We start from the raw sequence: 16,795 nt of genomic DNA on the forward strand, positions 1-16,795 counted from the left end.
ACCAACCATTATGATTAATTCAACAGCAAAATCATGGTCTGATGACAACGGTGCAGGACTTCTACCAATAAAGATGTAGCGCTTAATTACAATTCACACCGGAGGTGAATTGGGCTTTATTCTAAATGCAATTTTAACCAGACAGCCAAATCAAAAAGTGGTGATTACCATAATAGCATGAATACTAAAAATTGTTTAAAACAGGCTGAAAAAAAATTAGTTCTTAATCTTCCTCCTAAATCTGTAGTAGTTATTGACAATCTCTGTATCACAACACTCTTTCTGAAAAACTTCCTGTATTATCAAGCAAGAAACAAGACATGACTGTTTGGCTACAAAAACATAATATTCCATTTTTGTCCCTAATGTTTAAACCACAACTGTATGACTAATTAAATTGAATAAAGTAACAGAAAACGATAACAATTTGATTAATTGTTGGTAAGAAGTGAGCATCAAGTTCTGTGGCTTCCACCTTACCATCCTGATTTAAATCCAATCCAAGATAGTAAAGTCGAGGTAAAACAACATGTTGTGAACCACAACACAATGTTTAAGATGTCAGAAGTGCAGAAACTGTGTGAAGCTAAAAGAATTTGATGAGCAACTGAACACTGGAAACCTTACTGAGAAAAGGTTAAAAAGTCAAAGGTGAACATAGGAGCCAAGAATTGTTAATATTCTATGACAGAACCTTTCATTGTCCCTTTATGTAGTGACAGTGATTATAGTGACAATTACACTGAAGATAGTGATGACAGCGAGGAGAGCATTCTAGCTGAGGAATTAAACAGATAATTCATTCTCCAGTAAGTAATTAAACGTTACAGTAATAACTATCTATCGCAATATTTATTGTGTAATTAGTAATAAATAATATTTTGACACCTGTTACTATATTTTACAATGTACAGTACAGAATTAGCAGACTGTATTTAATTTCAAAATTATTGCATTCATTTGGTAGAATATATGGTAAGGGGGATTACTAAGAGCGAACAACAAGTTTTGACGTTGGGGAATATTCATCATCACTATCAAGCTCACCATTACTTGGTGGCAACTGTACATTAAAGGTTCTTTATAAAACAAAAAAGTTTAACGGCTTAGTACTGAAAAAGTTGAGCAGTCCACATACTGGATCCGATATATATACACAGTAAATATCATTTATAGTGATCTCCAAAGAACGATTTTAGGTCATTATAAGCAATAGTCACAATCTACGTTTAGGTATCTTAGTAGTACGCGAGTTATGTTATCTACACGGGTATTGTAATATAGTAAAATAATAATTATTTATTTCCATAATAAAATAAAATAAAAAAACAAAAATATGCAATAATAAATACAAATATGGTAGAATAAAAGAAGATATAGAAAAATTATAAAAATTACTTTTTCTGCAAAAAGTCTGTTATTTTACTTTGTTTCGAACACTTCGTGTTGTAATACAGTTTTTAAAGGTTCTTTTCTAAATCAAGACAAACGTTCTTTGTTTCTTCATTAGCAACTGAGACACTGGCAAACAGTTTTCATTGCCGCTAAAACTTCTGGAAGATTTGGTGGATTAATGACTTCATCAATGTTACTATCATTACCTTTGTTGTCATTACCTACATTCCCGTCTATTTCTGCTAGTACTGAAGCCACTACATCATCATCTGTTGTAGTTCCATGAGTTTCTAAATCGTTGTCAAACTCTTGATAATCTTCAAACAATGCATTTGACAACGATTCGTTTAGCAGACTATTGCCCCATTCCGCTAAAGATTCTTCTTCGCATGTGACGTCAGTAACTTCAAGACCTTTGTGGTAAAATTCCTGCATGTTAAAAACAAATTTTTAGTCAGTGGAGAAACCTCATTCCATCTTTCTAACATAATTATAGCATCCAGAATAGTTACTTGTGTTTCCTTTTTTTGATCTAAATTCTATATATCTGTAAAATTAGGTGTATTTTGTAATAAACTTTTACAGACTTGGGCTGCTGTTGTTTTCAGTGGTAAGAACACTAACTTTATACATGAAAGAATTTCAACATTTGAATGAGCCGAACAGTTGTCAATGAGCAGCAGTATTTTGTCATTTTCAATCTTTAATTCAAGGTCCCATTTTCGTAACCAAGACGTAAAGATATCACTTGTCATCCAAGCTTTCTTGTTACTACTTTCATACATAACAGGAAGAGATTTCAAATTTTTTAGTTTAATTTTATTTTTTTTTTTTTTTTTTTTTTTTTTTTTTACATCGAGGTTTAGCAGTTTTCCCTATAACCAGAAGTTTTTTTTGTCTGTTCCAGTCATATTTGTAGCAATTAGTACTGTTAGTGTCTTTTTTTTGACAATTTTCCCCCCAAACACATTTCACCTTAAAACCGATGGGTTCTTTCTGGCATCAGTTAAAAATAAAAGACCGGATTCATCAGCATTATAGATTTTTACGTTTGAATAGCCCTCTTTTAGTTTTGGCCAAATGGTTTCTAGCCATTTTTCTTACACACTGGTTAGAGCTGCTGCAGCCTTGCCGCTTATTCTCCCTGACACAATATCGTAATGCTAACAGAACCGTTGTATCCAAACTGAAATTATTTCAAATGGTTTACTAGATTTTTCAAAAAAATTGTTCACCTTAGTTTGCAATATAGGGCCGCTAATAAGGATATCATTTGTCCTCTGGTATTTAAACTATTTTAACAGCACTTGGTCTACATCATTATGTTAACTAGGCCGTAATTTTTTTTTATAGAATTTGTTTCAAAATCTTTCTTAATTTTTTCAGTTCTTCCATATCACCGATATTGTTGAATGACCTGCACCTAATTCTTGGGCAATGTCCTTAGTTTCACCATTCCCTAACAACCAGATAATGTGCACTTTTTCCTCTTACTATGAATGTTTTTCATGAAGTCATACTTAAATTACTATTAAATGAATTACACAGGATACGTAAAATAACACTCTGTACCCGCACAATATGATACGCTCACAGCAAAAGATTAATAACTGAATGTGGCTGCTTCAGTTTACAATAATCTGGTACAGGAAATAAACTAAGAAAAACAAGAACTACAGTACATATGCAGGTAAAAAGGAAAAGGTGACTCATTTTCAGTCAAAATATTTCTGTAGCTACAATGTAGATATACTACGTTACCGACCAGTCACTTACGTCCATCATTACAAGCAATAAAATGTTGCATTGCAGTAGAAAAAATAAGTCATAATAACCGATATGTCATTACAACGGATGTAATTATAAACATAGAAACTGTATTTATGTATTAACAACATACCAAAACCAACTAAGAGACAAGTTTTTGGTCACTATATCAGATATATCATTATATCCTATATCATTATATCCTATATCATTATTAACGATACCTACTGTATATATATGATTTTTGTTGAGTACTTTTAGATTAATAAATACAATAATTAGTGGCGGCCTGCATTTAGGCACTGTGGAACAGAGCACTCCCTATTTCCACTTGATATTATCAATAACATTTAATATGAGTCCTTTTTTTTTTTCTTTTTCTATACTTGTACAATATATAATCCTTAAGGTTAATGTCAGTAGCCAGCCACCCCCCAGTTTATGAAATATTCTTTGTATGGACACAGTATTCTTTGTATGGAACTGTAGTTTTCACAGTTCCAGCAGCGTGGCGTTTGATTGTTGTGCGCATGCGCACATAGGAAGCTGCACTCGAGGCTGCATAGGAAACAGCACTGTCACTCCCACAGAGCCGACCCTCGTGTGCTGGTGGAAGGTGTTTTTTTTTTTACCCCGCGTGTGTAATGGAACGTTCCTTGTTCGTTCCTTTTTCTAGTTTAGTTGGTGGAAGGAATATGAAAGTGGCTTAGTTATTTGTTCAATAGTGATCAGAAGATGGTGGAAAGCAAGGGCTCTGACTGCCAAATCTGTCCAAAAACAAACTGGAAGGGTGAAAGAGAAGGTAATTAGTAAAAAGTAATTACGTATTCGTTTCCATGTACATAGAAATTTAAATTAAGCACCATTGGACTGTAGTGTTTTTAAGCAGAAGTTTTATTAAGTTACTACCTAATAATACTAAAAAATATTATCTGTACTGACATTTTATCATTTATTCGTTTAAACCAAACGGTCTAAGCACAATGTACTTAAAAATCGTGTACTATATTCTTCAATGTGATAAAAAGTAGAATTAGATTATTATCCTGCTTCCAACTATTCTATTTGATTAATATTTTTTTTGGTTCTTTTATTTTACAGAAAACTTTAACCATTGCCTTGAAAAAGGACCAGAAAAAGATTTTCTGGAGCAGCACCCCCACTAATTTTGGCTATGATCTGCCACTGACAATAATCTATGTTAAGAGCATTTTTATACAATTCATTTGAATTTGATAGTACATATAATTTCTAATTTAAATGTTTTTCTACCGCTTCTTTAAAAGATTAAAAAAAGGTAGTATTAATGAAGGAGTTTGCATAGATAATGGATATGAAGACAAAACATGATGAAAATTAAACCTTACAAAGTTCTGAATATTGTAAACTGATCATTATCCTTTATTTAAGGCAATGACAAGTGATTAATTAAACTTGCCAAAAGATAATTTTTACATTATAATATAAAAATTTATTTCACACTGGACAAAAAAAAGGAGGAAAATTATAAGAATATATTAGACATACAAAATACAAATTATGCAAAAGACTTTAATTTTAAATAGGAAAGCATGAATATTTCTGAAGGCAATGTAAAAAAAAATCCCTATATGGAACTAGGAATCGCTTAAAAAATTAACTCAACTATCAAACAAGAATTTTTATAAAATGGGAGCATTATTCAATCATTATTCAAGAACACCACAGGGTTCCAAAGAAATCTTAAATTAAAAGCTCTACTGCATTCGTTGATTTATCAGCCGCTTACGACACTGTTTGGAGAGAAGGCATGATTTGTAAGGTCCTCCATTTAATCCCATGCAAACTAACAGCTCACGTCCTTAATAACATGTTGAACAACAGAATTTTCAAAGTTATCATGGGATCCGATATAAGCTTACCGAGGAAACTCAAGAATGGCCTGCCACAAGGGTCGGTACTTTCACCTCTCCTTTTCAGCCTCTATGATGCGGACATGCCAGAGACAAGATCTAAAAAGCATGGCTACGCCGATGACTGGGTGCTAACAATAAAATCTTGATCATTTGAAGAGTCGAAGGAGGTTCTGATGGCTGACCTGGAGAAACTGGGGAGGTACTTCCAGAGATGGCGCCTCCAACCGAATGTTAGTAAAACAGAGGTGTCATGCTTCCATCTGAGTAACAAGTTTGTTAATAGGCAGCTTAAAATTCTATTCGAGGATACGTGTCTCTTTCACAATAAGACACCAAAATACCTGGGCATGACATTTGATAGAACGCTTTCATTTAAGAAGCACCTAATGAAAACTACAGGGAAATTGAGAGTGAGAAACAACATCATACATAAGCTCTGTGGAACAACGTTGCGCTCATAAGCTTTCACGTTGCGCACATCGGCTCTGAGCCTGGTCTTCTCAGCTGCTTAATATTGTGCCCCAGTGTGGCTTAACAGCCCTTATGTTCATAGAATTGATGCTCAACTTAATGACACTATGAGAATGATTGCCGAGGTTATCAGATCTACTCACTCCTGTGGAATGGCTCCCGGTATTGTGCCACATACCACCCCCGAACCTGAGCCGTATGAACGTTCTTGTAAGAGAGTACAAGAAGATTATGGACAATTGAAACCTGCCAATACATGAGGATGCCAATAGTGGTTCCCTTCGGTCTAGAAAGCCACCTATCAAAACAGCAATTGCTGCCACAGAGGACGAATTTGACCTAACTGACGCCTGGCATCAAAAATGGACCACAAAGCAGAATAACCAAATCCAATGTATTACTCAAAGGCCGCCGGGTTTTGACTTGCCACGTAAGATATGGTCAACACTAAACAGAATACAGACTCAGCATGGTAGGTGCACGCCTATTTCCTGCATAAATTGGGTAAATCATCAACGCCCCTTTGTGAGTGTGGTGAAAATCAAACTATCAGACACATCACAGAAGTTTGACCTAGGACTGCTTATGAAGGGAAATCTTCAGGATTTCCTGATGGCAACTCCAGAATCAATAGCATATATTAGTTTGTTAAATCTTTGTTTATAATTTTGACCGTAATTGGTGTTGTTTTAGTGCCATACGCTAAATAAATAAATAAATTATTCAATTGAAGAACTGCATAACTGATTTAAGTATAATCGATAAAGTTAAAAATGAAATATAATTTTTATAATTGTGAAGAAACCAAAAAACTTCTCAAAAGAATTTTATAGTGTGGAAATTTTTAAAATATGAAATATTACTATAAAAATAATATATTTAATAATAGTAGAAACCAATAATTGATATAAATTATTTGTAGATGAATCAAATTATTTTTAGATCAATAAATAATAAATTATTTGTAGATTAACTGAGGTTGATCGGATGTTATTGTTGAAAATTTCTGTAATCCTTTTTTGTAATACTAGAAATAAGATAAAAAATAAATAATACTATAAAGAAAATAAGTACAAAAATATATCAATTTATATTAAAACAATTGATCACTTACAAACCACCAAAAAGAAAAAGAAAAATAAATGAGATTGAAGAAAATAAAGGTGTTATAAATGTACACAATCTTTAAAAAATATCTGTCTGCATAAGAATGCCACCTGAACATATTTTTAATTTAAGCAATAACATTTCCATTTGAACTTCTAAGTTCTAATATGCTGAAGTTGTTCCAGATCGTAATATGAAGAAACAAACTATACTCTGATATGCTTACCTCAAAGATTGGAAAAAATTAATATTCTAGACTGAATGGTTTTTTTTACAAGAATTAGATTTATTGTTAAGATGTAATATAGTTTTACAACAAAAAGACATCAAACATAGTTTTACTTTAACAAAAATATTATATTTATGTCTCAATAAAAATAAACCAACTATTACTATAAATATGTTCCATTATTAAGTACCAAAATCATATTAACAATAAGCGTTTCACATTGAATATAATCTGTTTCATATATATATATATATATATATATATATAAATAAAAAACAGAATTAGTAGCTATGAAATATGTCAGACCTTCTTTTGAAAGGACTTTAAACTTAAATAGTAGACTATATACAGGGAGTTTCATAATGTTATTACGAGTTACAAAAATTCAGTACAAAAAAGTATTTCACTTACCTAAATAAAAGTTGTATGAGGTGATGCAGGGACTCAAACAGTTTTTGTTAAAATCTATAAATGTTCAATATGAGCTCCTCTGGTGACACGGCACACATCATCAACACGAAAGTCTAGCTCTTGCCAAACTCGTTCTAACATGTCATTTTCGATAGAGTTGATTGAATTGATTATGCAATCCTTTAGCTCAGCGATATCGTGCAGCATTGGTGAGATAAGCAACTTATCTTTCACGTATCCCCAGATAAAGAAATCACATGGCGTGAGGTCTGGTGATCTTGGTGGTCACAGCATAATGTGTTGGTCTTCTTCAGACCCACATCCTATCCAGCGCCGACGTAATGTTGTGTTAAGGTACTGTCAAACCTCGTTATGAAAATGGGCAGGACAACAATCTTGCTGGAAAATGAAGTCGTTGAGTAGCTGAGGCATAGGCCATAATTGTAACATATCCAGGTATATCATGCCAGTTTCTGTCATTTCCATAAAAAAGAACTTTCCATAAAAAAGAACGGCTCATACACTGCCTCACAAGAAATCGCACAAATAACGTTTACTTTTGGAAAATCCCGAATGTGTTCCACATAAACATGTGGGTTTTCAGTTCCCCAAACTCGCATGTTATGACGGTTTACTTTGTCGCTAATATGGAAAGTAGCTTCATCACTGAAAATTATCTTGTTTACAAAACCTTCATCTAACATCTTTTCCTGTAACTGTAAACAAAAATTGAGCCTGTGTGTTTTATCTCCATCAGAAAGATGCTGGATTAATTAAAGATGGTACGGTTTGCATAATAAACGTTTACCGAGAACTCTCCACACTGTTGTTTTCGGAATTCCTAATTCTCTGCCTGCAGCCGCAGTCGATTTTGACAGGCTGCGAATGAAACTTGCACGCACACATTCAACAATGACTTCTGAGGTTGATGGACGACCAGTTGATTTTTGCTTGCACAAACAACCAGTTTCACTGAATTGTCACTTGGTGGTTCCGTATGAAATTTAAACCGAATCGCACGTTGCACAGAAATTATTGACTTTGACAAGTGAAATTCTAACACAAAACGACTTCTCGCTTCCCGTGGCATCTATTTTCTCCACTGTCGATGCCTAGCGAGCAATTGGTTTACTAACTGCCTAGTATATGAGGAAAAAAACTATTTGAAGTACTCTTTCATACAGTACTTGTTTTATTCTCGAGTGAAATAGTTTTTTGTTAATGAATTTTTGAAACTCCGAAGAACATTATGAAACGCTCTGTATATCAATGACTTGCTGAATATATTGCCTATAACTGACATTTTGCAAAACATTTAGGATTTAGCTAAACAGAAAATATTTGAATTTAGTTTCCCTTGCCTAATAATGAACCAACTTTCAAAACAAATACAAAACAGTAATTAACATGTTTGGTTTACACTGTTTTCTACTCAATATTACCTTAAGTTTACATTGTATGAGTTAGTACTCTTTCATTTAAACTATGGTTTGACTTTCATATCAGATGTAAGAGGGAAAGTCAAAAAGTAAAAGGAAATTTTGATTTCCCTCCTAATCACATGCATGGCAGCAACGATTGTTCTGCTATAACTCATAATTTCTATCAGCTATTCATTGAAAATATTGTTTCATTGTTAGTTATTTTTGATTGTGTTTAAAAGTCTAATTAAAATGAGTGCTCCTTTGTCTGATTGCACCAAGGAAGAAATGCGAGCAGTAATACAATTCCTCAGTTCAGAAGGGGTAATACCAGCAGAGATTATTTGTCAACTGCAGTAGCAATATGGAGAGTTGTTTGAGTGGAAACAAGATCTACAAATGGATTGAGCGCTTTAAAAATGGTAGGATTAATCTCTGTGATGAACAGCGGCAAGGTAGGCCTTACACTTTAAAGGCTAACAACAATATTGAAGCATTTAAATGATTCTCGGTAATCAACAAATTACAGTTTATGACAATGCAAGTGAGTTGAATACAAGCCATGTCTCATCATTTTCAATCATCCATGATTCTTTAAACTTTTGAAAAGTCTATGCTTGCTGGATCCCACATCAATTGACCAGCCCACAAAGAAAATCACTTTAAAATTTCTCAGAAGCTTTTGAAATGTTACGAAGATGAAGGAGACTCATTTCTTAAGCAAATAATAACCATTCATAAGATATGGGTTCATCACTTTGAGCCCAAGAGTAGGCGACAAAGTTCAATGTGGAAACATCCTTCATCTCCCACAGCAAAAAGGTTCAAAACTCAGATATCTGCAGGAAAGGTGATGATGACAATATTCTGGGATGTGGAAGGTTCACTTTTGGTTTACTTCACACCTAAAAGTCAATCAGTAAACAGTGACAATTTACTTGTGAGCTAGTGTTTACTGAAGCAAAAATCAAATCCAAAAGACGTGATAAACTTTCTAAAAGCATGATTTTGCTTCAGGATAACACTCGACCTTATACGGTCAAATAAACAGTTCTTTGCCTTCAAGATCTCTGTTTTGAGCCACTGGACCACCCTCCAATACAGTCTGGACCTGGCTTCAAGCGATTTTCACCTTTTTGGCCATAAAAGATGAGCTGCAAGGAGATCATGATGAAGAGGCAATAGAAGTGATGAAAATTTTCCTGCACACCAGACCGAAAACTTTCTTCCAGAAAGGAATTCAAAAGCTCATTAAAGGATGAACTAAGTGCATAAAAGTAGGAGGGGATTATGTTGAAAAATAATAAATATAATGCATGTATCATTTATGTAAGTACAAATAAATATATACATTTTTTTGAATTTCACTTTACTTTTTGACTTGCCCTCATACATTAATGAAAAAAACCACAAATTATCAATCATTTTGTAATACCTGTCAAAAATATGCATGCAAAATCAATTGTCAGTTTACCATGTTTTTTCAGAAATGTAATTATGGTATCATCATATAGGATAGAGCACATGGAAGATGTTTTAAGTAAAAGTTCTATATTCAATATAAAAGAAATTAATAAACAAAAAATAACAAATAGTCATAAAATAATGGAGCATAAAAAAATTTTATGCCATATTACTACCATAATTTTTAAAGAAAACTAAGTTTATTTTTACAGAAACATGTGATTGCAAACTTGTTATAAAAGTTTAATGTTAAAATGAGTAGAAAGTATTAATAACAAAGATCTTAAAAAAAAAAAACTCAGTAGTAGCTATGAAATATTTCAAATCTTCTGAAATGACTTCAACCTTATTTCAGTAGACAAAATATTTTAAAAAAATGACTTGACAAAATCATTTGCTTGTTGTATGAAGGGATTTATAATTAATTTGTTTTTGTGTACAAGTATATGCTCATTTTGAAATAAATACAAAACTACTTGAAATAAATTTTGCATTTAAAGAATTCATTTAAAGTTACTATTCTTTGGATAAGGGCCTAAAACTTACGTAAGTTTTTGATATCAACAACCATTCCCCCAGAGGGTGGAAAAAATGGGGTTTTGAAGACAAAAAAAAATCATATCTCTCTTAATAGGCACAGTATCGAATCAGTTTAAAGTGGTCATTAGTCCTCTAAACATTACCTAAAACTTTTCTGTTAATTTTTGATATGACCAACCCTTACGGTAAGGGATGACCAAAATGTTACTTTTATTATAAGGTAGGGCTTGTCATATGCTAAACATGTGAAACTTTTTTCACATGCAACCATTGTCTTATTGAGTAAATCTGAAGTTTTTCTTAACTATAAGGAGGAAATCTTTTTTATCCCCTACTTAACACCAGTGAAATCTACCTCCACCTTCTGGCTTGTTGAAAGGAATTTTTTTATGATTATCAAAAGTTATCTTATTTTTTTAATAATTTCATGTCATTCATAATAATATAACTGCATAATAATCTATTTTTGAAAAAATGGATTAGGCTACATACACTTTTAATTTTGTTTATTCCAGTAGGGCAGTTGTTTTGACTGTAAACATCATGTCATACCTTTTAAAAAATAATTTGTTTAATTTTAACTTATATTGTGAAGTCATGCTTAATCATGCGATGATGTATAAATAAATACTTTCTTCATACAGTATTGTATTGTATTCTCCACAAATTGTGCCCCTCTTTTTTACACACTGGACTTAAGTGGGGAAAATCTCAAAATTTTCTGAATCCATGATAGGGTTAGTTATGACTCAATTAGGTCAATTTTCTTTGACATATTCTTATGAGTCTCATAAGATTTTTTCCTTTTAAATGTACTTTATTTCTGGTACAAATCTAACACAGCCTTCCCACCCAGAATTATGTTTCTTTAGCTAGAAATACTTTATTCCTACTTTTCACTCCAAGGGTAGAAATGGTGATATAGTACAGGGCTAAATCTCCAATGAAATATGACGGCCCATCAAATTTATATCACCATTTCAAAACAAATCCAAAAGAATTTCTATAACTTTCACTCTACAGCCTTGTACTCCATGGGTGATCATAACCTACTTTTGTAAATGTTCCCATGGTGTTTTGGGTAGTAAATTTGGCCAATGACTTGAGAGAGTTTGAAGTTATATCCAATAAAAATATTTCTGATTTTAATTTAATACCTCCTTGCACATGCAGGTCCAATTTGGAGAAGAATTAATTCTAAATCAGGAATTCTATCCTAAATAAATAATTTTTTAATAGGGAAAATATAATCTTTTAGTAAATTTGCATCACAAATTCTCTGAATGCATTATTTCTTTTATATCCAACAATTATTAAAAATTTCTTTGGACTAATCCCCCAGGATGGATTATATCTTAATTTAGCAACACATATTTTTTTTTTACTATTCTGCAACATTCACTTATTCATTATATCTAACATTATAACGTATTTAATTGAAACCTGTTCAATGCAGCTGGCAATAAAACGAGAAAAACGCAAGAACATTTAATTTAAGCAATAATTTCAATTTTTTATGTTACTCATTACAAGTAAATAAAAATAATTATTCATAATTTGCACAATTTTCTCATAAATCTCAATATTAAAGACAGTAAATTAAAATAGTAATTACCCTTTAATACTTAAACAAATTGTATTTAGACTTAAGTGCATGTCTGAAGATATGAATTTTTGCCAACATATTCACTTTCTATATAAAAAAGAATTGCATTAGCATAATTTTCAATTTAACCAATAATGAATCTTCAAGAATAAAACACATCAACATTTATACTAGAATATATTTTTGGCATGAAGACTACGTATTATGACTATGGATTTCAGAATACTATGGATTATGAAGACAGTTCAGAATAGCACAGCTAACTGACTGGAATAATTGATGACAGCTGCATTGACTAAAGCACTACAAGAATCAGTAAAAGGTATTGGTAATTCGTAATCCATAATGGTCTGAAAGGCAGACAAAATTTCTGTACCACCAAAACAAAGGGCTCTATTATACTTAGTAGAAATGTTTAGATATAAAAAAAAAGCCAATAATAAGCATTATACAACTATACAATGACATATACAACTGCTACTATACCATATAACTATTAACGTTTTGTCCACGACTGTCCACAGTGATGAAAATAATTATAACTAACATTTCAAACAAAAGGTTTTTACAATTCATATCATCTCATATTTGGTAGAACTTGTGGCCATCTTTAGCTGCTGCTCACGTTCACAGCTTGATTTAGCTAGTGTGATTGCTGGCACCAAACACTAAAGTTGGCCTTAAAAGTGACTGAAATTATTTTTTAAATGCTAAATGAATATAAATTTGGTTCATTTTTATCATTTAATAAGTGGATTTAAATACAATTATGATTATTTTGCATATTATACAATTACAATCATCAAACTTGTTTGTTATGAAGCAAATCCCTGTACTATACTGTCTCCATTCTCCAACTTCTTGATAACACAGATTTCCATTTACAGTTTGTTATTTTAACTTTTTTACAGCCTTTCTTCTTGTACATCCTACACATCCATGTAGTACTTAAATCAATGCTATTCTCATTACACATTCCAGTCAGTTAACAGTCTAATTCCAGGTTATTTTGATAATGCTTCTATTATTAATCACTCTTCTCATAACTTCAGTTTTCATTCTGATTATAATCATGCATAATTATAAAACAAATACACTTTATGAAGAAATCTGATTCTCTTTACTCGTGAAAAATGTAAAACCAAGTAAAAGATAAAGAAATACTTCATGGAAACAAATACAATCATTGAAACTAAATGACACAGAATATATACGAATATTATCATACAAATATTCAGAGGTTTAAGAATATTTTATCATTATTAGTAGCTAAAGTAATAGTTTCAAAGAAAAGGATTGGTTAATATAAATCAAACCTACAAATAGTTCTAAATATAAACAAACTTATACAAGTTAGAACTTAAAATGTACTTCATTATATTAAGCTTTTAATATTATTTTATATTAAGCATTAATTAAGCATTTATGAACTTTAAAAATAATTTATTTTTACATAATTGATTGTCTTTGTATGAGGACTGTATTAGATGTAATAAAATCATCTAATAAATTTGTCCAACTATCAGAATTTTGCAGAAAACATCAAACCTGTAAAGTTTTACTTTTTCAAACTACGCAATTCTTATAACCAGAAGAAAGTAAAGATAACAAATCTTCTAAAGCATGAGCTAATAAAAGGTAATGATGTAGGAGGGTAAGTCAACAAAAATTGATTTGAAGCACTACTGGTTGAATTCAGTTAAATTAACTACAAACAATTAACTCATGCCAGACCATACAATTAACATATTTTTTTCTAAACTGAGAAGCATGGCTGTACGTATATATATATATATATTTGATAAGATAATTAGGTCTTCATTAACAATAACAATTTCAATGGAATGTAAAATAAATACAGATTTAATTATTTACACAATCACTTTACAATCAAAATCAATAACATCGCTAATAGACCTACTATAAAATGCAACTAATGTAAATATTCCAGTAATACATTTATAGTTATATATTTCAATACTTCAAATAAAAAAGCATTGCAAGCCAAACAACGATTACCAAACAAAGTAAACTACAAAAAAGAAAACACATACAGAACTCAATTAACATTATCAAGACATCAAATTATGAAATAAAATTATTAGATTAAAAGTACACAAAATGTATACAAGACATACTCCACACAACCAAAACACAGCCCATACACATTTAACCTAGAATTACACACTAGCAAGCAAATGTTATGTACACAAACAGGCCACAGGCCATACTGAACTGAAGTAATTTCCATATCATACAAAATGTTGAGCAATCATTTTCACACAGTAATATATATACTTAGCACAACATAAAAATATAACGAAGTTAAAATGAGGATCAAATAGCAATACATTTTTGTACCTCTTGAAGTATTAAAAAAAGCGCCAAACTGTCGAGAAAAAACCAAATACACAATGTTATTAGAGATAGATTAACTTCTAACTGCTAGGACATTTTATAACTTAACATTTAATTAATTAAAACTTGTTCAGTGAAATAAAATAGCAGTATGTAACTCTCCGTATCCTAAAATAAAGTCAACTTGGTCACAAGTTCATCAATACGTTATGAATTGCCCACGAAAAGTCAGACCTTAACCAACTTACAGGTTAGCATTATTACTTATTTTTTAAAAATTAAACATCACAATTGAAATCAAATGTAGTGGACAAAATGACATCTTAAAGCTTAAAATAATACACAAATTAAAATAAAAATACAAAACATGACTTAAAATAAAATTCATTTACCTGAAAAATACCAACAGCGCCTATTTCCAAATGCCAAAACAACGCTGAAAGATGATTCAAGATGGCCACACACAGATGTAAAAATACGTTAGATATGTAATATTCAAATAAACTTGAAATTAAAGCATAGACCCAATAATAAGATTTACGACTTATATTAAAATTTCATTTCCCAAAAAAAAAGTTTCCTAACACCAAATTTTCAGAAATGAACTTAATTATGTGCTAAATTGTAACATCCTCGTCACTACGTCAGGTCGTTCAGATGTGAAATGATATTAACTACTCACAAGGTCACTCTTCTTATATTGATTATGCAATGTTACAAAAATATATCTCTTAAAAAAAAATAACATAAATTTATGTTTAAGTTTTAGAATGTACAAATAAAACCGAAAAAGAAATACTTTTAAATAGTAGGTCAGTAAATCGGTTGATACACGTAGTACTATAGCGCATTCAGGTGGGGGAACGTTAGCCTTACAGAAGATTTTTGAAACAAGAAAGATTTTCTGCCTTTCAGTTTTCGAAGAAGAAGAACTGAAAAAACAACAGAAGGTTTTATTAGTAGCTAAAAATTAGTCATTGAAAAAGCTGCGTATATCCGTAACGCAACACATAAAACAAACTGAAAAAAAATAAAAACTGTGTAAATCACAAAATAATGACAAATAGGTTTGCAAATTACACTTGTAAACATAATTTTTGTTTCCTAACATGCGATACATGATTTTAATTTGTTTTTTAATGCTGAAAACGAATATCAACTTAGAATCTTTCTATAACCCACAGTTTTTGAAAAAGTTTAAAATTTTAGTTAAAGGATTTTTTTTAATTTTCAACATATAGTTAGCATTTTAAGCTCCTATATTGTAGCTCATTTTTTATTGTTTAACTTTGTTAACATAATTTGTAAGTTATAAAAAAACAATACTAGACAAAGAATTAAATCATATCATAGTCACATACTATGACATCATATCTAATACTAAAGAGTGAGCCTTCATGGACAAGATTAATCATGTCTTTGCAGGGCAAAACATGTAGCAGAAAACACATTGTGTTGTCTGTATTAAGCACTGGATTTAGGAATGAATTAATTTTCTTCAGTCCTATTGCTGTCTTAAGTTTGTTACTACGTTCTTGAAAAAATAAATTATAAAAAACATGGCTGGAACACAAGTGGTGATTTGAAAGTTAATGACTAATTTGACTAATTTGTTAGGCATGCAGTTGGGCTATACTTAGTACACGTGTTTTCTTTGCTAATGGGACAGCCAAGCTAGGGATAAAAATTATGTTACCAGTGGAAGAAACAAGACAACTTAACTCCAAATGAGAAAACTATTATTCATGAGTTCTTAGTTGAACCCAAAAAAATACTTTTACTCCCTCTCCATAACAAGCTAGGACTAATCAAAAATGTTGGAAAAGCAATGAAGAAGGATAGTCCCAGATTTTTGTACATCAGGCAGAAATTTCCAAATGTAAGTGAATGAAAAATTAAAGATGGAATATTTGTTGGTCCTCAAATAAGAGTTGATCAAGCATGATGTATTTAACTCGATGCTAAGAAACGTAGAAAGTACAGCTTGGACTTCATTTAAAGACATTTGCAAAACGTTTCTTGGCAAACAAAAATTCAACAATTTCCACGATATTGTTAATCAACTTCTTACTTAATAAATAGCTACGGGATGTAATATGTCTTTGAAAATACATTTCCTCCACTCACATCT

At 31.3% G+C, this 16,795-nt stretch overlaps 1 protein-coding gene across 2 annotated transcripts in view; it reads right to left on the reverse strand.

Annotated features, from left to right (window-relative positions):
• The window catches only part of LOC142318429 (uncharacterized), a 202,635-nt gene extending 187,318 nt beyond the window's left edge, over positions 1 to 15,317 (reverse strand). The window contains exon 1 of one of the 2 annotated variants that reach the window (XM_075355018.1): positions 15,057 to 15,317. The gene's annotated coding sequence lies outside the window, so the exon portion shown is untranslated. Of the gene's footprint in view, positions 1 to 14,667; positions 14,882 to 15,056 lie in introns of those variants that run through there. The other variant, XM_075355025.1, reaches the window with a different exon arrangement.
• Positions 15,318 to 16,795: the final 1,478 nt, after the last annotated feature.

The sequence above is a fragment of the Lycorma delicatula genome, chromosome 1 (assembly GCF_047948215.1).
Source record: "Lycorma delicatula isolate Av1 chromosome 1, ASM4794821v1, whole genome shotgun sequence".
Taxonomy (NCBI): domain Eukaryota; kingdom Metazoa; phylum Arthropoda; class Insecta; order Hemiptera; family Fulgoridae; genus Lycorma; species Lycorma delicatula.